This window comes from Hemitrygon akajei, chromosome 11, assembly GCF_048418815.1.
Source record: "Hemitrygon akajei chromosome 11, sHemAka1.3, whole genome shotgun sequence".
NCBI classification, from domain to species: domain Eukaryota; kingdom Metazoa; phylum Chordata; class Chondrichthyes; order Myliobatiformes; family Dasyatidae; genus Hemitrygon; species Hemitrygon akajei.
Genome location: NC_133134.1, coordinates 167,160,924 through 167,182,410, shown reverse-complemented (window position 1 = coordinate 167,182,410; position 21,487 = coordinate 167,160,924). Strand labels below are relative to the sequence as shown.

At 42.4% G+C, this 21,487-nt stretch overlaps 1 long non-coding RNA gene across 1 annotated transcript; it reads right to left on the bottom strand.

Moving 5' to 3' along the window:
- Positions 1-6,408: 6,408 nt before the first annotated feature.
- LOC140735207 (uncharacterized) lies at positions 6,409-20,833 on the bottom strand. Its single transcript, XR_012100725.1, has 3 exons — positions 20,645-20,833; positions 10,129-10,431; positions 6,409-7,411 (listed from the first exon to the last, which is right to left on the bottom strand). It is a non-coding gene; the product is annotated as an uncharacterized lncRNA (long non-coding RNA).
- Positions 20,834-21,487: the final 654 nt, after the last annotated feature.

Sequence of the window (21,487 nt, the reverse complement as noted above, 5' to 3'; positions counted from 1 at the left end):
AAGGGGCCGTCCGAATGCGACGAATGCCATTCTGCCGCATGAACTCACCGAACAGCTCACTGGTGAAAGTCGGGCCATTGTCAGTGACCAGAGTGTCAGGCAACCCGTGGACTGCAAACGCTTGCCTGAGTTTGTCTATGGTGAGGGGGCTGTGATGTTGCTCATGAGTTTCTATCCATTTGGAGTGTGCATCTACCATTACAAGAAACATCTGCCCCATAAAGGGGCCAGCAAAGTCCAAATGTAGCCTAGACCAGGGGTAGACTGGCCACTCCCATGGGTGCAAAGGAGCTTGTGGTGGCAATGTTCTGATTGGTCTGACATTGCGTGCATGATTTTACCTTGTTCTCCAGATCCTGAACCATTCTTGGCCACCAGATGTAGGATCTTGCAAGGCTTTTCATTCGAGACACCCCGGGTGAGTCTCATGAATTTCCCCCACAATCTGTGAATGGCCAGGGGGAGGCACAATGACCCTTGCCCCCTAACAGTAACTGTGGCATAATATGGTTCAGGTGGTTCCTCATCTGTTTCCACCCCAAACATGTTGAAGGCACACGCTGCCTCTTCGTCTGTTTCTTCTAGGTGGGGTGTGGCTGCCTGAGTCTGTTGAACTTTCCCCTGCCCAGGTTTAACCTTACCCTTTAAGCTCCTGCACTTTTTAGCTAAATGTCCCTTTTTGCTACAAGCGTGGCAGACAATATCTTTGAATTTGCAAACATTTGTATAGTGTGTCCCTCCACACCGAAAACATTCCACCCGCTTAGCCGGTTTACCAGTCTCCCTCCTGACTTGGTGCACTGCCGCCAACCGCGACCCCCCCCCCCCCCCCCCCCATGTCCTCTCTGGATATCCTTAGCATTATTAACAGCCATCTCCATGCCTTGGGCAATCTCTAGGGCATTCTTGAAATTCAATGGTGGGGCTTCCCCCAGCAAGTAGCATAGTACAGCATCATTATTAATGCCACATACTAATCTATCACAGAGCATGTCATCCAACACGGCTCCAAAACGGCAATGTTCTGACAGCTGCTGAAGCTCGGCCACAAAGTCGCCCACAGACTGACCTGGCTTCTGGATATGGTTGTGAAACTTGAACCATTGGACTGTCACCGAAGGTTTTGGATTGTGGTGGTTCCCCACGAGCTTGACCAGTTCGTCATATGGAATTTCTCCCGGTTTCCACAGTGTGGCTAAGTTCTTTATCAACTTGTAAGTCTTTGCCCCACACACACTTTTAGTGTGAGAATAGAGCGCTTCTTAGCCTCCTCAGTAATTCCATTAGCACAGAAAAAGTGTCCCAACCTTTCCTCATGCTCCAGCTACTCCTCGATTCCCTCCACAAATTCACCGATCGTCCCGAACATAGCCATCTGAACACGAGGCTCCTCATCCTCTCACAGCTACTGTTCAAAACGTGCCGACACATCCACAAAACCAGTTCACCTCGTCGCCAAAAATCTGTGGTAACTTCTACTTTCCAAAAGGACCACTCGACAATGACCGGAAGAACATCTTTATCTGGGACGGCAAATGATATTTACAATACAGAGGCTTTCAGGTACCTCGTGCGGTACGGGCGGTGGAACTACAGACACAATGCACACCGGAAGTAAAAAACCCCACTGACCCCGGAACCTGCCTCTCGTTACCAACAGCTTCCCGATTAGTATTAACTTACTTTTAATAATATTCACATTACTACGCTCACCACCTTCTTTTCTGAGTGAAGAAGTTGCCTCCATGTTGAGCTTAAACATTTCACTTTTCATCCTTAACCCATGACCTCCAGTTGTAGCTTCACCCAACCACAGTGTAAAAAGCTTGCTTACATTTATCCTATCTACATCCCTCATAATCTTGTGTACCTACAGATATGGATAAGGAGTAGAATGTGCATAAATACATAGATACCAGCATGTGTTTACAATGTAAATAGCATTATAGAAAGAGATTTAAAGTGTTTACAGTGCATGCAGTGCCAGGTGTATAGATGGGGGTGGGAGGCTAACTAGAATGGTTGATAAGATTTAGTGCCTCTTGGTATTCTCTCATATATTTACTCACCTATTCTTTGTTTGAGGTTATTATTGATCAGTTTCCAATGCAATTGATTATAATTACAAATAGCTTTATAAGAAAAGTTCTCCTTTTGACACATTTGCACAAAGTCGTTTGCTACATACCAAGAGGCAATTTTCCTCAGATCTGTCCAATCTGCTTCCTGCCTTAGTTCATTTTCTGAGTTAAGATATAAAGTAAGAATTTTTGTTTTTATTTAAGATTCCTTTTAATTGTCGCCTGTGCAATGAAACATCGAAACATATAGTGAACCATGCGGTTTGTTTGAACAACCAACACAGTCCGAGGATGTGCTGGGGGGCAGCCCGTAGGTGTTGGCTAACTTCAATGCCAACATAACATGCGCACAACTCACTAATCTGTACGTCTTTGGTATGTGAGAGGAAACCGGAGTAACCAGAGGAAACCCACACAGTCACGGAGAGAACATACAAACTCCTTACAGACAGTGGCAGGAATTGAACACCATACTTCCGATTGCTGGTGCTGTACAGCATTATGTTAATGGCTACACTGCTGTGCCACCAGCCACCCCTTATCACACAACAGCATGATCAAAATTCATAAGGAAATAGTCTGTCAATCCCTGACCTTACTCATTTCAGATTCCTAATTTGACTGCCTTAGTTTAATAATTTTAAGATTAGAATCTGGTGCAGGGAGGATTTTAGACAATTGGGGACTGATTTCCCTGGGTGGTACGATATTCAGGTCTGAAGTCAGAATCAGGCTTATTATCATTGGAATATGTCAGGAAATTTGTTGCTTTCTGGCAGCAGTACAGTGCAATACATAAAAATACTCTAAGTTACAATAAGTAATATAAAATAATATATAGTGTAAAAAAAAGTAAAACAGTTAGGTAGTATTGATGGGTTCATGGACCATTTAGGAATATGATGGCGGAGGGGAAGAAGCTTTTCCTAAATCTCTGAGTGTGGGTCTTCAGTCTCCTGTACCTGCTCAAAATGGTAGTAATGAGAAGAGGGCATGGCTCAGATAGCGAGGGTTTCCAATGATGGATACCACTTTCTTGAGGCACTAAGAGGGGAACCAACCAAAGTTGGCTGGAAAGGGACATTAGCAGGAAGGACAGCAGAGCAGAAATGGCTGGAGTTTCTGCAAAAAATGAGGGAAGTGCACAGCAGATATATTTCAAATAAGAAGACATTTTTGAATGGGAGAAGGACTCTACTGTGGCTGACAAGTCAGAGCCAAAGTAAAAGCTAAAGAGAGGGCACACATGGAAGCCAAAGCTAGTGGAAGATAGAGGATTGGGAAGCTTTTAAAAACCTGCAGAAGGAAACTAAGATCATCATTAGGAAGGAAAAGATGGATTATGAAAGGAAGCTGGCAACTATTGTCAAAGAAGATACTAAAAGCATTTTTAAGTATATAAAGGGTAATAGAGAGTTGAGGGTAGGTATTGGACCAATAGAAAATGACGCTGGAGATATTGTAATGAGAGATGCAGAGATGGCAGAGGAACTGATTGAGTATTTTACATCAGTCTTCACAGTGGAAGACATCTGCAGTATACCGGACATTTAAGAGTGTCAGGGAAGAGAAGTATGTGCAGTGAGAAGGTGTTCAGGAAGCTTAATGGTCTGAGGGTGGATAAATCTCCTGGACCTGATGAAATGCACCCTCGGGTTCTGAAGGAAGTAACTGGAGAGATTGTGGAAGCATTAACAATGATCTTTCAAGAATTGATAGATTCTGGCATTGTACCTGATGATTGGAAAGTTGCAAATGTTATTCCGCCATTTAAGAATGATGGGAGGCAGCAGAAAGGAAACTATAGACCTGTTAGCCTGACATCAGTGGTTGGGAAGGTGTTGGAATCGATTATTAGGGATGAGATTATGGAGTACCTGGAGGCACATGACAAGATAGGCCAAAGCCAGCATGGTTTCCTGAAAGGAAAATCCTGCCTGACAAACCTACTGCAGTTCTTTGAGGAAATTACAAGCAGGGTAGACAAAGGAGATGCAGTAGATGGGCTGTACTTGGATTTTCAGAAGGCCTTTGACAAGGTGCCACACATGAGGCTGCTTAGCAAGATAAGAGCCCATGGAATTACAGGGAAGTTACTAGTATGGGTGGAGCATTGGCTGATCATCAGAAAACAGAGAGTGGGGAAAAAAGGATCCTACTCTGGCTGGCAGTCGGTTATCATTGGAGTTCCACAAGGGTTGGTGTTGGGAACGCTGCTTTTTACGATGTATGTCAATGATTTGGACTATGGGATTAATGGATTTGGGCTAAATTTACCAATGATACAAAGATAGGTGGAGGAGCGGCTAGTGTTGAGGAAACAGAGAAGCTGCAGAGAGACTTGGATAGTTTAGGGGAATGGGCAAATGAAATACAATGTTGGAAAGAGTATGGTCATGCACTTTGGTGGAAGAAATAGACAGACAGACTATTATTTAGATGGGGAGAGAATTCAAAATGTAGAGATGCAAAGGGACTTGGGAGTCCTTGTGCAGGATAGCCTAAAGGTTAACCTCCAGGTTGAGTCGGTTGTGAAGAAGGCAAATGCAATGTTGGCATTCATTTCTAGTGGTATAGAATATAAGATCTGGGATGTGATGTTGAGGCTCTATAAGGCACTTATGTGACCACACTTGGAGTATTGTGTGCAGTTTTGGCCTCCTTATTTTAGAAAGAATATACTGACATTGGAGAGGGTTCAGAGAAGATTCACGAGAATGATTCCAGGAATGAAAGGGTTACCGTATGAGGAACGTCTGGCAGCTCTTGGGCTGTATTCCCTGGAGTTCAGGAGAATGAAGGGCGATCTCATAGAAACATTCTGAATATTTCTGAATGGTAAAGTTATTTCCCATGGTAGGGGAGTCTAGGACAAGAGGGCACAACTTCAGGATTGAAGGACGTTCATGAAGAACAGAGATGAGGAGAAATTACTTCAGTCAGAGTGTGGTAAATCTGTGGAATTTGTTGCCATGAGCGGCTGTGAAGGCCAAGTCCTTGGGTGCATTTAAGGCAGAGGAGGATAGGTTCTTGATTAGCCAGGGCATCAAAGGGTATGGGGAGAACACAGAGGAGTGGGGATGACTGGAATAATTGGATCAGCCATGATTGAAAGGCAGAGCAGACTCAATGGGCCAAATGGCCTACTTCTGCTCCTATTCCTTATGGTCTTCTGTCCTTGGGGGTGGGGAGGGTCATGCCCATGAGTCCACAACACTCTGCAGCTTTTACCGATCCTGTGCAGTGCCCCCCTCCATACCAAGCAGTGATGCAACCGGTCAGAATGCTCTCCACTGTGTATGGAGACCCAGAGGAGACAAAGTACATCCTTTGCCAGAATCCTCAGGGGAGCTGGTCATTGTATATCACACCTGTCCACAAACGGTGGAACAGTGCCCTTGAACAATGGATTGAATCATTTTTATTTCATGCTGCCTCCTTTAACCATATGGTTGAACGTGCACAACATGCTGGAGGAACTGAGCAGGTCAGGCAGCATCTATGGAGGGATATCGATGGTCGATGTCTCAGGCCGAGACTCTTCATCAGGCTCTAATGAGGGGTCTCAGCCTGAAACAGTGATTGTACTTTTCCCTCACTGACTGATCCACGGAGTTTTGTGTGTGCTGATTTGGTTTTCCAGCATTTGCAGTCTCTCTTGTGTCTCGGTTATAGCTCCAGCATCCATTAATCATAGCCTGTTAACCAGTGAAAAATCCGCTTATTCCCACCCATCAGATTTTGTCCCTTCCTAAGTCCTGGGGTCATATTTGCTACCTTCTATTCTGTACGAGGGGAAAAAACATTCACTTATTTAGAGATATCGTGTGGAAAAGACCCTTCTAGCCCAACAAGCCACACTGCCTTGCAACCTGCCACTTTAACCCTAGCCTAATCACAAGACAATTTACCAATTAATCTCTGACTGTTACTGATTTGAACTGTGTAAAGAAGCTGGAGTGCCTGGAGGAAATCCACGCCACCACAGGGAAATGTACAAACTCCTTACAGAAATGAACTCTGACCTCCAGAATGCCCCACGCTGTAATAGCCTCATGCTAACTACAACACTACTATGGTGCCCAAATCAGAATCTATAAAGGTTTTGTAGATGATAACCGGATATTTCACCATCTCTGTAGTTTTCCATTCCGAGACTCTGGGATGTAGATCAACGAGTCCTTAGGATTTATCAAGTTTTACTTCCACTGGCTTTTCTTGAACTTTTTAAAAGTTTTATTTATGTTGTTCAGTTTTTAATTCTCACTGGATCCTTGGACTTGTGGTGCTTCAGGCATGTCCTGTATGTCCAGAAGACAGACACAAAATATTACTTAATCCCTCTGACATTTCCTCATTTTCATTATAAATTCGATCTGTAAAAGACCCACAATACTCAGACCATATGTTTGTCCTGATCTACTTTCATTTTCTGTATTCCCTGTCTTTCTCAATTACCTGGTTCTTCTAGCTGAGCTCAGAATGTTCCCAATCCTCAGAGCCTACTTCTATTTCAAGATTCAAAATTGTTTAACTTACAGTACACAAGTGTAAAGGAGAACAAAATAATTGCTGTTCCAGATCTGATGCAGCACAAAAAACACAATAAAATAAAGAACACAACAATAACAGAAAAACACAATAAGTATAAATACATAAGATAGCTTATATACATAGATATTGTATACATAGATTGATTGTATGTCCATGAAATGATGCTATACACAGGAGTGTCTGTACATAAGGTGACTGACAGGAAACGATAAGGTGGTGGTGGCTGGGGGTGTGGAGGGGAGAGTGAGTGGCTGGATCAGTCTTTCTGCTCAGGGAAAGTAATTGTTTTTGAGCCTGGTGATTTACTTTACTTTATTGTCACCAAACAATTGATACTAGAGCGTACAACCATCACAGGGATATTTGATTCTGCGCTTCGTGTTCCCTGGAGTACAAATCAAAGTAAATATAATAAAAATGTAAATTATAAATCATAATTAGAAAATAGAAAAGGGAAAGGAAGGTAGTGCAAGTCAGGTCCGGATATTTGGAAGGTACGGCCCAGATCCGGATCAGGATCCATTCAGCAGTCTTATCATAGTTGGAAAGAAGCTGTTCCCAGATCTGGCCATACGAATCTTCAAGCTCCTGAACCTTCTACTGGAGTGAAGAGGGACAAAAAGTGTGTTGGCTGGGTGGGCCGTGTCCTTGATTATCCTGGCAGCACTGCCCCAACATCGTGCGGTGTAAAGTGAGTCCAAGGATGGAAGATTGGTTTGAAGGTAACTGTTTACTATCACTCATTCTTTGGGGAACTCTTCTGTTTTTGTGGATGTCTGCAAAGAACAAGAATTTCAGGTTATATATTGCATACATTTACAACACACTGGTGGAACTCGGCAGGTCAGGCAGCATCCGTGGAAGCAGGGAGGGGATAGGCAGGAAAGGTGAAGAAGGAATGAAAGGGGAAAGCACTATGGGTAGTAGAAGGAGGCAGAACCATGAGGGAGGTATCACCTCCCTGCTTCCTCTCCCCTCCTTTCCCCTTACTGGTTTTTCACCTGGCACCTACCAGTCTTCTCCTTCCCACCCTCTCCCTACCTTCTTTATAGGACCCCTGCCCATCCCTCTTCAGCCCTGACGAAGGGTCTCAGCCCGAAATGTTGACTGTTCATTTCCACGGATGCTGCCTGACCTGCTGAGTTCCTCCAGCATGTTGCTTTGACCCCAGCATCTGCAGAGTATTTTGTGTTTATGATATTGCATGCATTCTCTGATATTAAATGCAACTATTGGACTATTGGTGGCCCTGGTATGGATGCTGTGTAGCCTTCTCTCTGATGGGAGTAGGACAAACAGTCTATGAACAAAGTGGATGGGATCCTTCATGATGTTACTGGCCCTTTTCTTGCACCTTTCTGTATATATGTCCATGATGATGGGTAGGCTGCTGTGGGTGATGCATTGGGCAGTTCTGACTACCCATTGTGGAGCCTTCCTGTCCTGTACCATGCAGTGAAAAAGTTTGTTAGGATACTTGCAACTGCACATCTGTAGAACTATGTTCAAAGTTCCAAGTAAACGTTATTATTAAAATGCATATATGTCACCATATACAACCCTGAGAGTTATTTTCTTGTAGACCTACTCAATAAATTTATAACAGGATAAGTGAAAATCTGCCCAACTAGGGCATTCAACCAGAGGGAGGAAGACAACAAAATGTGCAAATACAGAAGAAATAATCATCATCATAATAATAGCAATAATAATAATAATAACAACAATAATAATAATAAAAAATAAGCAATAAATATTGAGAACATGAGATGAACAGCCCTTGAAAGTGAGTTCTTTTCAAGTGGAAATATTTCAGTGATGGGGCAAGTGAAGCTGAGTGGCTCAAGAGCCTGATGGTTGAGGAGTAATAACTGTTCCTGAGCCTGGTGGTGTGACTCCTGGTGCTCTTGTACCTTCTTCCTGATAAATGTGTGTACAGGTATGCAATTTTATAAACCTCTCCCTTTATTTTGCTGTTATTTTTAATATCTCATCTTGGCCATGGCCATGAACAATTTCACATGTTGAGTTTTTATGCCTAAAATGATTGTGTCCTCTGCAGATCATGTATCATTTCTTTAAATACTAAGTTGTCTGTCGATTGTCAAACTTTTCAACACGTTTTTCCAATAAACCAGTCAGTTCCCCCTCATACATTCATAGGCTCTTTCATTTAGATTTAAAACCCTTATTTTATATTGAACTACATCACTTTCAAACCCATGGTAAAGGTTGATTATATTATGATCACTCTTCTGCAAAGACTCCCTGTGTCATGGTTCTGGTTGGCTGTTCCCCTTTAACACTCCTTTCTCCCTGATTATGCTCTAATTTCAGTTATTAGATTTCCAATTGCTGCTAGTTTACTTAATTACTGTACACCTGGTTTTCATCAGAGACTGTGAAATAAGTACGATGGCGTCATTATCACAGGTTGTCAGTTTGTTGGTCTATTCTCGTGTGATACTTTGTTCCCTTGTCTGATTAGAGCCATTAGTTCTAAGTTCACCTCAGTTTCAAGATAGTCCCTGTAAATATGTGAGCGATGATAAACCTGATTCTGATATGGATCTCTATTGTGGACTGAGAGTGGGAAGGGGGCAGGGAGAGGGAGCACCAGAGAGACTCTGTAATGATCAATAAACGTGTTGTTTGGAATCAAATGGCCTTGTCTGGTGTCTCAGGTCTGGGTATTTTTGCATCCGTGCCACACCCCACCCCAGCAATCCTTCTCTGCCATCTGTCCCACACCCCACCCACAGTGCTCCACCCTCACAATTCCCAACACCCTTTGCTCCCACCAGATTTACAAACTTGCTCTCCACTCCACATTGACAAACACAGTACCGTACTGTGCAAAAGTCTTAGGTACCCTAGCTATATAGCTATACTTTTGCACAGGACTATATATATATCTTTTTGAAATTTATAATTTCATTGCAATGTACCACTGCCACGAAACAACAAATTTCATGACATATGCCAGTGATGTTAAACCTGATTCTGATTCTAATGTAGTATCCAAGAATGATTATGGATTGCTGAAGGAAAATGAAGAAATACTTTGCTCCAAATCCGAGTCCGCTGGAGGCAGGAATCTTAGTGTGTGTGTGTGTGTGTGTGTGAGTGGAAGGGAGAATGGGGGCTTGTTTTATTGTTGTTTGTTACATTCTGTGTTGTTCTGCCAAGCATGGTGGGCAAACTATGATGGCGCTAAAATGTATGATGACCCCCCCCCCCCCCAACACACCCTCAGCTATTAATGCAAATAGTATATTCCACCGCAGGTTGCTGGCACTGTAAAGTGTTATGCTAACAAATATGCTAGTTTACTTTATGACTTGCTCCTGAGGATGTCAGAGACTGTTGAAGTAAATCTTTTGATCTGAAAATAGTACATGTCAGTCATATCTAAATTAGCCATATGATCTCAAAATAAAGTATTCTCAAAAGTTAATGGTAAAGAAAAATAATAGTATCTGCAACTAATTACCTTCTCACTTGTTATAAGAGACAGCATCACGGTAGCATAGTGGTTAGCACGACACTATTACAACTCGGGACATCGGAGTTCAGAATACAATCCCAGTGTCCTCTAAGGAGTCTCTGTAATCTTTCCCTGTGGAATGTGTGGAATTCCTCCGGGTGCTCCAGTTTCCTCCTGGAGTCCAAGGACATACTGGTTAGTAGGTTAATTGGCCATTGTAAACTGTCCTGTGATTAGGCTAGGGTTAACTTGGAGATTGCTGGGCAGCACGGCTCAAAGGGCCAGAAGGGCCTGTTCCACATTGTATCTCTATAAAGAAAATTAAATTTTAAAAAGGCATTAGTGGACAAATAGTGTCTGTTATAATCTAATAATGTACAGTGTCATATCCAATAAAACCTTCTAGTCTAGATGTGCAACATGCTTCTAACCAAATAACAAACAGCATGAATATCTTGATTATGTGTTCTTTGCTTAATATGTATGGTCTTACGAAGGCCCTATACAAATGCAAGAAGACTTCCATGCTCCAGTACTTAACTCCTCTTGTAATAAAGACCATCTGCCATCTGCCTTTCTAGTTGTTCAGCCTGTCCAGCCTGTGGAATGCAATTGTTCCACTTCTTTCACCTTACTTACTCAACTAATAATATCCCAAAAGAAACTTCAGCAGAATGGGCTTTGGAAAGTTTGGAGAGGCTGCAGAAGAAGTTTTTTTTGTATTTATTTAGAGCAGGTGTTCCCAGCCTAGGGTCCAAGGATGCCTGGGTTAATGGTAGGGAAATGTCCTTCCAGCCCAATGGACCATGCCGTCAGCAATCCACCAATTTAACCCTAGCCGAAATGTAGAACAATTTACAAAGACCAATTCACCTACTAAGCAGTACGTCTTTGGAATGTGGGGGTAAACCGGAGCAGTCACAGGAAGGATGTACAGAGGACACCAGAACTGGACTCTGAACTCTGATGCCCCAGACTGTAATAGTGTCACGCTAACTGCTTTGCTACTGTAGCTCTCCAGGGTGTGGTCTGATTTGGAGACCATTAGCTACAGGAGACTGGATAAACTTGGAGCATCAGTGGCTGAGGGCACGGCCTGTTAGAAGTTTTGCAGAATGATGCGATGCAAGAGTAGATAGGGTAGAGTCAGAGGCTTTTCTCCCAGGATTAAATGCCAAAAGCTAGGAACATGGGTGTTGGGAGTTTAAAGGAAATTTCTGACCATAAGACATAAGAGCAGTAAAAAGCCATTCAGCCCGTCAAATATGCTCTACCAGTTTATCATGGCTAACTTATTTTCCCTCTCAGTCCTGTGTGGTGTTATAACACAGACAGGTGACAGTGAAAGAGGGATAGTGAATTAAATAAGGTTGAAAGATTACAGTGAATACTTACAAGGATGTTGTCAGGACTTGATGACCTGATTTATATGGAAAGGTCGACCAGGTTAGGACCAAGAACATAGAAGTTTTGAGAGGAGATTTGCTAGAGTTATACAAAATTATGAGAGATATAGATAGAGTAAATGCAAGCACGTTTTTTCCACTGACGTTGGGTGAGACTAGAACTAGAGGTCATAGGTTAATGATGAAAGGTGAAATGTTTAAGGAGAATCTGAGGGGAAACTTTTTCACTCAGAGTGTGTGTTTGGAATGAGCTGCCAACGCAAGTGGTGGATGCAGGTTTGATTTCAACTAATTAGAGAAGTTTGGATGTACACGGATGGGAGGAGTATGGATGTTATGGTCTGGGTGTGGGTCAATGGGACCAGGGAGAAGTTTGGATGTACATGGATGGGAGGGGTATGGGGTCTATGGTCTGGGTGTGGGTCAATGGGACCAGGGAGAAGTTTGGATAGGTACATGGATGGGAGGGATATGGGGTCTATGGTCCGGGTGTGGGTCGATGGGACCAGGGAGAAGTTTGGATAAGTACATGGATGGGAGGGGTATGGGGTCTATGGTCTGGGTGTGGGTCGTTGTGACCAGGGAGAAGTTTGGATAAGTACATGGATGGGAGGGGTATGGGGTCTATGGTCCGGGTGTGGGTCGATGGGACCAGGGAGAAGTTTGGAGAGGTACGTGGATGGGAGGGGTATGGGGTCTATGGTCCGGGTGTGGGTCGATGGGACCAGGGAGAGGTTTGGATAGGTACATGGATGGGAGGGGTACGGGGTCTATGGTCCGGGTATGGGTTGATGGGACTAGGGAGATTAATGTTCCAGCATGGACTAGGTGGGACAAAGGACTTGTTTTTGTGCTGTAGTGTTCTATGTCTCTATGAAAACAAGCTGCTTGGAGCAGTCATGTGGATTGAACATAAGTGCCTCTCAAAGTGATTAGATTTGCTTTATTTATCACGTGTACATCAAAACACACAATGAAGTGCACCACCTGCATCAACAGCCAACACAGCCCGAGAATATGCTGGGGGCAGCCCGTAGGTGTCACCCTGCTCCTGGCATATGCCCACAATTTACTAATCCTAACCTGTACATCTTTGGAATGTGGGAGAAAACTGAAGCACCCAGGGGAAACACACAGGGTCATGGGGAGAACGTACAAACTCCTTATAGACAGCAGCAGGAATTGAACGGGTCACTGGCACTTTGCTAGCCCTTCCATTACTGTCATGTGTTGTAAATTAAAATGGCAGATAACCAGCTGCCCAGAGTCACTAAAGTACACTGAACATAAATGCTTGTCAAAGTGATCAATTAGTCTGTCTTCTTGTTTCACACCTCTATGAATTCCCCTGTGTCTAGGGCCCAATTTGTCCTTAACAATCTTTTCCTTTTTATGTACCTGTAAGCAATCCAACAGTCTATTTATAAACTTCTTGCTTGTTGCAACATGAGCCTGGTCATCGAGTATAGAACATAGAATAATACAGCACAGTACAGGCCCTTAGCCCACAAGGTTGTGCTGACATTTTAACCTACCTCATGATCAATTTAACCCTTCCCTCCAACACGGCTCTCTATTTTTTCTATCATTTATGTGCCATATATAAGACTCTCCTAAATCTCCCTGATGCATCATTTGTTTTGAAGTAAAAATGCAGACTATTGTGGTAACTCAATGTCACCTAACCCTTCTACTGGTTCTCCAGAACTTCACCCTACCCTGACCCGTGGATACCATTGAATTGATTGCTTCATGCCATCTTTGATTAGGATCACATGGGGATCTCTGTCAGACAGATTGTTCAGGGTTTTCATGTGGATTTAGCTGTTCCCTAGTCACTAGATTGTAACAATGAAGCCTTGTGTTAGTACTACACTTTTATACCACCGCCTCTCATACAATCCCAGTGGACTTCAACCCTTGGGCTGCTATGGACTCCTCGAATCAATTTAACTTGCAGCTCATAGAAGGTGAAAATGGAACTCCTGAGAAATAAACTAAACACAAAACAGGTTTCTGGCTTGGCTAAAAATAAATTCAAGCCCTTTGAAGAATTCAGGATCATACTAATTATACTGGGTAATAATGCTGAAATCAGCCTCTGAACTGTTCAATGTCATGTCAACACACAAAGACGAGAAGCTCAGAATCAGACTCTCATGATTAAATTTCCAACCTTGACTGGAAATTTAACACCTCTAAAACTTGAACTCACCTAAAATCAGCTATGAAGCCAAGCTCTACTCTCTGCTATTAATTGTCGTTGGCATTTGCTTTAAATTCCTGTTGATATTTTCAAGCTTCTTTAATGAGCTGCCTGGTTCACCTTCAGATCTGCCTGACATTTATGTGACATGGGGAGGGGAGAATTTGAAGAAGAACACTGAAGCAGGCTGGTGGGAAATGCCTTGGCAAAGTTAAAATGGGAATATTGTTTAGAACAAAGATGACATTGATACACAGGTCCCTATAGTTCAGCACCATTACAGCTATGGAAATGTCAGAACAGAGTTGGAAATAGACTCCTTTTTGCAATAGAAGGACATTTAGCAATTACTTAGATTGTGCTGTTGTCTGAGGAACAGCGCACAAGTAAAATTGTCCGATTCAGAATCAGTTTAATATCACTGATACATATTGTGAAACTTGTTAGTTTGTGGCAGAAGTACATTACAATTCAAAATAATGAGAAGCTATAAATTACAGTAAGAAATATATATTAATAAGTAGTGCAAAAAGTGCAGATAAAAGGGAAAACTATCATGACGTAGTGTACATGGGTTCATTGTCCATTCAGATATCTGATGGTGGAGGGGAAGAAGCTGTTCCTGAATTATTGAGTGTGTCTTCAGACTCCTGTACCTTCTCCTAGAGAAGAGGGTGATGGAAGTCTTTAATGATGGATCGCCTTTTGAAGATGTCCTCGATGCTGGGGTGACTAGTACCCATGATGGAACTGGCTCTGTTTCTCTGATAAGGGGGAGACTAGTGCCCATGATGGAGATAGATCTGTTTCTCTAATCAGGGAGAGTCTAGTGCCCATGATGAAGATATCGCTGTTTCTCTGATCAGGGGGAGTCTAGTGCCCATGATGGAACTGGCTCTGTTTGTCTGATGCTGGGGAGTCTAGTGCCCATGAAGAAGATGTCTCAGTTTTTCTGATCAAGGAGAGACTAGTGCCCATGATGGAGATGGCTATATTTCTCTGATGTGGGAGAGATTAGTATCCATGATAGGAATAGAATGCGATAGCAGATAAATGAGTGGCTGAAGAATTGGAGCAGGGGGCAGGGATTCAGATTTCTGTATAATTGGAATCTCTTTTGGAGCAGGTGACACCTGTAGAAAAGGGATGGGTTGCACTTGAATCCAAGGGGGACCAATATTCTTGTGGGCAGGTTTACTAGAGCTGTTGTGAGTGGTTTAAACTAATATGACGGGGGATGGGAACCAGGATGATAGAGCTGAGGATCAGCCAGCAGGTTTACAAGTAGATGATGGGTGTAACATGAATGTAAGGAAGGATAAGTCAATGATTGGGTAAAATTGCAGACAGGAAAAAAAGTTAAATTGTACCACAGAGGCATATGTCATAAAGGCAAAGAAAGCAGGACTGACGGTTCTGTAATTAAATGCGTATAGCATTTGAAATAAAGGTGGACGAACTCATGGCACAATTAGAGATTGGTCAGTATGACAATGTGGACATCACTGAGTCGTGGCTGAAAGAAGGTCATAGTTGGAAGCTTAATATCAAAGGATATACTTTGTGTCGAAAGGACAGGCAGGAAGGCATAGACAGTGGTGTAGATCTGTTGGTAAAGATGGAATTACATCTTTAGAAAGAGGCGACATGGGATCAGAGAATGTTGAATCTTTCTGGGCGGAGTTAAGAAACCGCATGAGTAAAAAAAGCATTATGGGAATCATATATAGGCATCCAAATAGTAGCCAAGATGTGGGGCTGAGATTGCAAGGGGAGCTAAAAGGTATGTAATAAGGGTATTGGCACAATTGTAATGGGGAACTTCAATATACAAGGGGATTGGGAAAATTAGGTTGGTGTCAGATGGCAAGAGAGGGAATTTGATGAAAGCCTACGAAATGGCTTTTTAGAGCAGCTTGTGTTTGAGCCTACTTGGGGAAAGACTATCTTAGATTGGGTGTTGTGTAATAACCCAGATCTTACTAGGGAGCTCAATGTAAAGGAACTCTTAGGGGACAGTGATCATAATATGATTGAATTCATACTGCAGTTTGAAAGGGAGAAGCATAATCCACATGTATCAGTATCACAATGGAATAAAGGGAATTACAGAGGCATGAGAGAGAAGCTTGCCCAGCTAGATTGGAGGAAGATACCGATAGGAATGACGGCAGAACAGTGATGGCTGAAATTTCTGGGAATAGTTCCCTAGGCATAAGATAGATACGTCCACAGAAAAAGAAGTTCTCAAATGGCAGGGGTAGGGAACTGACTGACTAGGGAAATTAAGGACTGCATAAAAACCAAGGAAAGGGCATACAAGGTAGCAAAAGAGAGTGGGAAGTTGGATGATTGGGAAGCTGTTAAAATCCAACAAAATGTAACTAAAATAGCTATACGAAGGGAAAAGATTAAATATGAGGATAGTCTAGCCAATAATATAAAGCAATATACTAAAAGTTTTATCAGTTATATAAAGAGTAAAAGGGAGGTGAGAGTTGATAATAGACCACTGGAAAATGATGCTGGTGAGGTAATGGGGGGCAATGAAATGGAAGATGAATCTAGTAAGTACTTTGCATCACTCTTCACTGTGCCAGAGGTCCGTGAGTGTCAGGGAGCAGGGGTAAGTGCCATTGCTATTACAAAGGAAAAAGTGCAACACAAACTCAAAAGTCTTAAGATGGATAAGTTAGCTGGGCCAGAAGAACTACATCCCAGAGTTCTGAGAGAAGCCTTTTCTGCTTTTCTGGTTAGCTGCCAGTGACTAGTGGTGTTCCTCAGGCGTCAGTATTGGAACCGCTATTTTTTACATTGTTTGTCAATGATTTAGGTAATGGAATTGATGGCTTTGTGGCAAAGTTTGCTGATGATATGAAGATGGGTGGAGGGGTAGGTAGTACTGAGGAAGCAATGCAATTGCAGCAGGACTTAGACAAATTGGAAGAATGGGCAAAAAAGTCACAGATGGAATGCAGTGTTGGGAAATGTATGGTAAAAGGAACATTAGTACGGACTATTATCTAAATGAGGAGAAAATTCAAACATCAGTGGTGCAGAGGGATTTAAGAGTTCTCATGCATTTAAGAGTTCTCATTCTCTTAGGATCTACAAGTATTTGGATGGACAGGGACTTATTAGAAACAGTCAGCATGGCTTTGTGCATGGTAGGTCATGTTTAACCAATCTATTAGAGTTTTTTGAGGAAGTTACCAGGAAATTGGATGAAGGGAAGGCAGACCTACACAGAACTACATAAAGTGCACAAAACAGTGCAAGACAGTTGGATAATTAATAAACAATAGACACAGTAAAGGGCAAATTACAATATAATTATAAAGTATGTAAATATAAACAATGTTTTAGCAAGAATTGAAAAAGAAATGAGCAAAAGTTGCAAAGGGAGTGGAGTGGTGTTCAGGAGTGTGTGTGTGTGTGTGTGTGTGTGTGTGTGTGTGTGTGTGTGTGTGTGTGTGTGTGTGTGTGTGTGTGTGTGTGTGTGTGTGTGTGTGTGTGTGTGTGTGTGTGTGTGTGTGTGTGTGTGTGTGTGTGTGTGTGAGAGAGTGAGTGAGTGAGAGACTAGACTCTTGGAATTGAGGAGTCTAAATGCTTGGGGGAAGAAACTGTTGCACAGTCTGGTCGTGAGAGCCCGAATGCTTAGGTACCTTTTTCAGGACGGCAGGAGGGAGAAGAGTTTGTATGAGGGATGCGTGGGGTCCTTCATAATGTCTGTCAAAAAATTATTTAAGATTTTGTGAAATCTTGTCCAATAGTTTTTGTTTCTTTTTGATAATTGTAATATTTTAAAAATACATTACATAGAAAAATACTGTGAACAGATAAAGGAGAGATCTAATTGGAACACACTTCCCAAGAGATTTCTAGAGTAGACTGGATCCTTGGCTAGTAAATAATGCTTCCAATCCCCGTTGGCAAATTGCAGTTTTTTATGAAATTTTAAGCCTTTGCAAAGTTTGGAGAACTGGCTAATTGACGGACATCAGAAGTGAAGTTATTGCCATTAAGTGAACCCCTACTGACAAACGACGGAAGTTTGGAATTCATGCAGCAAACAGCGAGGATCTGAACTTGCAGAACGGCGGTTCGGAAACGGGCAGTAAAGATGAATGGTGTTTGCAATGAGAGAGAAAACAGATTATTGTTGCAGCGGAATGACTGCGGGGACTGAGTCCTTAAGGTCGGGGTCGGTGATCGCAAGCGGGCTTCTAGATCCCGAGAAACCTGCTAAATTTTATTTGCCAGTGGTGACATAATTCAGCCACATTTCCGCCTTGCATTGTTGGTCCCACATCTTATTGGGGAAAAAATTAATATTCAAGGCGAAGCAATTGTCTGTTAGTAAATTCGTTGTCAGAGGAATTCCGCAAATATTGTAATATTATTACCTAACTCAAGATTCAAGATTGTTTGTCATTTCCAGTACACAAATGTAAACGTGTCTGGTATTATTCGTTTGATAAAAGCTCTAACTACGTTGGCTATTGGATTATATTTGCGTCCTGTGCGACCCATTCCCCACGGCAAATCAACGAAATCAGGAAAACTCCGCAGCTCCTTCCACCGATGGTGATTTGATTTACTTTAAATGCACAATAAATTCGTGGGCAGCACCAAAAGTCGGTGACTTGCTGTAATAACCGCTAATTCTTTCTGAACGAACGAACAATCCACAATATTAAACTGCGTTAAACTGAGAGTCTGATTGTAAAGCGAATCCGCTCTTCCGTCTAACCTGGAATTGAAATTCACAACTTTGCAAATCTTTGCTTTCTCTCCCGACCTCTCAAATAACTTAAACCGCGAACAAAGTGGACTCAATAATGAGAATATGAGCGGGACTGTTTTCTTCGTATTGTTTGTCTGTTTATTTATTTTTGGGTTTGCACAAGGGTTGCTTGCCAGTCCTTGTGTGCAGTTTTCCATCGATCCGCCTCTTTCTCTGCCTGCTCTACTGCGAATGTCAGCTGCAGTGACATATTCGCACCTTGATAATAAATTTATTTTGAACTTTGAAGCTTATCAATTTAAAATATCGATTTGTTTAGGAATATAAGGACGTGTGTTACGCTTTTATACAGTTGTTTCACGGAACGAATTAATGGTTTTTTTTTGCCTTGTGCCTCTATAATTAAAAAGAGTTTCCGAGACAGGGCGACAAAAGGGAATTTGTTGTGCATGGGTTTAGAAATTCGAAATTGCAAGGCCGAGCTTTCAGTGTAATTCAACAAAGAAGCTAAAGGCAGTTTGCGATGTTCGCAAATGTTTTAAACGTTATTTTTAAAAGAGTAAGGTTTGTTTGTTGGGGAGACCATAGTGGGGTGTGTCAGGAATGGACAGGAGGAGGAGTATAGGAAACTGATACAGGACTTTGTGATATGGTGCAACTCAAACTACCTGCGTCTCAATATCACCAAGACCAAGGAGATGGTGGTGGACTTTAGGAGATCTAGGCCTCATATGGAGCCAGTGATCATTAATGGAGAATGTGTGCAGCAGGTTAAGACCTACAAGTATCTGGGAGTACAGTTAGACGAGAAGCTAGACTGGACTGCCAACACAGATGCCTTGTGCAGGAAGGCACAGAGTCGACTGTACTTCCTAAGAAGGTTGGCGTCATTCAATGTCTGTAGTGAGATGCTGAAGATGTTCTATAGGTCAGTTGTGGAGAGCGCCCTCTTCTTTGTGGTGGCGTGTTGGGGAGGAAGCATTAAGAAGAGGGACGCCTCACGTCTTAATAAGCTGGTAAGGAAGGCGGGCTCTGTCGTGGGCAAAGTACTGGAGAGTTTAACATTGGTAGCTGAGCGAAGGGCGCTGAGTAGGCTACGGTCAATTATGGATAACTCTGAACATCCTCTACATAGCACCATCCAGAGACAGAGAAGCAGTTTCAGCGACAGGTTACTATCGATACAATGCTCCTCAGACAGGATGAAGAGGTCAATACTCCCCTATGCCATTAGGCTTTACAATTCTACCGCCAGGACTTAAGAACTTTTTAAAAGCTATTATTAATGCTTTATGAGATAGTGATTTAGATGCATATCATATTTTTTACTGAGTTAAGTATTGAATGTAATTAGTTTTGCTACAACAAGTGTATGGGACATTGGAAAAAAGTTGAATTTCCCCATGGGGATGAATAAAGTATCTATCTATCTATCTACTAAATTGACCATATATCACATCGAATCCTCAATTCTCAAACACAGGAGATTTCGCGGATGGTGGACATTCAGAGCATTCTTAAAGTTCCGTCGAAAGGAAAATATATTTGTCAGGACATTTTCAAAGTTTGATTCTCATTTATGATCAGCGCATTGCTCGCGGCGGCAGTCAAACTACTCCAATTCTCAACGTTACTTCAATATGATCATTCAAAAGTTTTAGAGCTTCACTCCTGAAGCAATCACCTTTATTGGTGTAAATCATCTTTCACTTCAATTCGGTAGTAAGTAGTAAATATATCGACTACTACATCGGGACGGTTTATCCCGGATAGATAATACCCCTTTGCAGTCTATGTGAATTGTTTAACGATCTGCGTGCGTTCTTTGCCATGACCTTTTGCTGTGCAAGAGTTCGCATAAATAATAAAAAGTCCAAAGTAAATGTATTATCAAATTACATCTATGTCACGACATACTCCCCTGAGATTCATTTTCTTGTGGGCGTTCACAGTAAGTACAGAGAAACAACAGAATCGATGAAAAACCTCACACGGCAGAGACGGACAAATGTGCAAAAAGACGTCAGACTTTGCAGGTACGGTCAGTAACCGGTATTACAGATAGGACAATTCATAATAACCGTCCGGATATAATAACACAGGATAAACAAACAAGAACAACTTATTTAATTGATATCGCCATTCCAAACACACACAACTTACAGAAATCAATAGTGGACCCTGGTCCCACGGAGAGTACTGCGCTCAGTTCTGGTCGCCTCACTGCAGGAAGGATGTGGAAACTATAGAAAGGGCGCAGAGGAGATTTACAAGGATGTTGCCTGGATTGAAGGGCGTACCTTATGAGAACAGGTTGAGTGAACTCGGCCTTTTCTCCTTGGAGCGGCGGAGGACGAGGGGTGACCTGATAGAGGTGTATAAGATGATGAGAGGCATTGATTGTGTGGATAGTCAGAGGCTTTTTCCCAGGGCTGAAATGGCTAGCACGAAAGGACACAGTTTTAAGGTGCTTGGAAGTAGGTACCGAGGAGATGTCAGGGGTAAGTTTTTAACGCAGAGAGTGATGAGTGCGTGGAATGGGCTGCCGGCGACAGTGGTGGATGGAGACAGATACAATTGGGTCTTTTAAGAGACTCCTGGACAGGTACATGGAGCTTAGAAAAACAGAGGGCTATGAGTAGCCCGAGGTAATTTCTAAAGTAAGGACATGTTCAGCACAGCATTATGGGCCGAAGGATCTGTATTATGCTGTAAGTTTTCTATGTTTCTATGTAAGTGGAAAAATACAGAAATATGCTGAAGTGAAAGAGGAAATTGAAAGACTTTGGGACATGAACAGAGTATGCATTGTCCTGATAGTAATATCTACAAGTGGCACTACACAAAGGCATTAAACAATTAGGGCTACACAGTAATATTTATGTAAATCTTCAGAAAGCCAGAACACTAAACATCACTAGAATAGTATGGAAGTTCCCAGCAATTGACAAATGAGCATGATTGGCTATGCCCGTAACTCAGGTTTTACCAGCTTGAGCTGAGAAA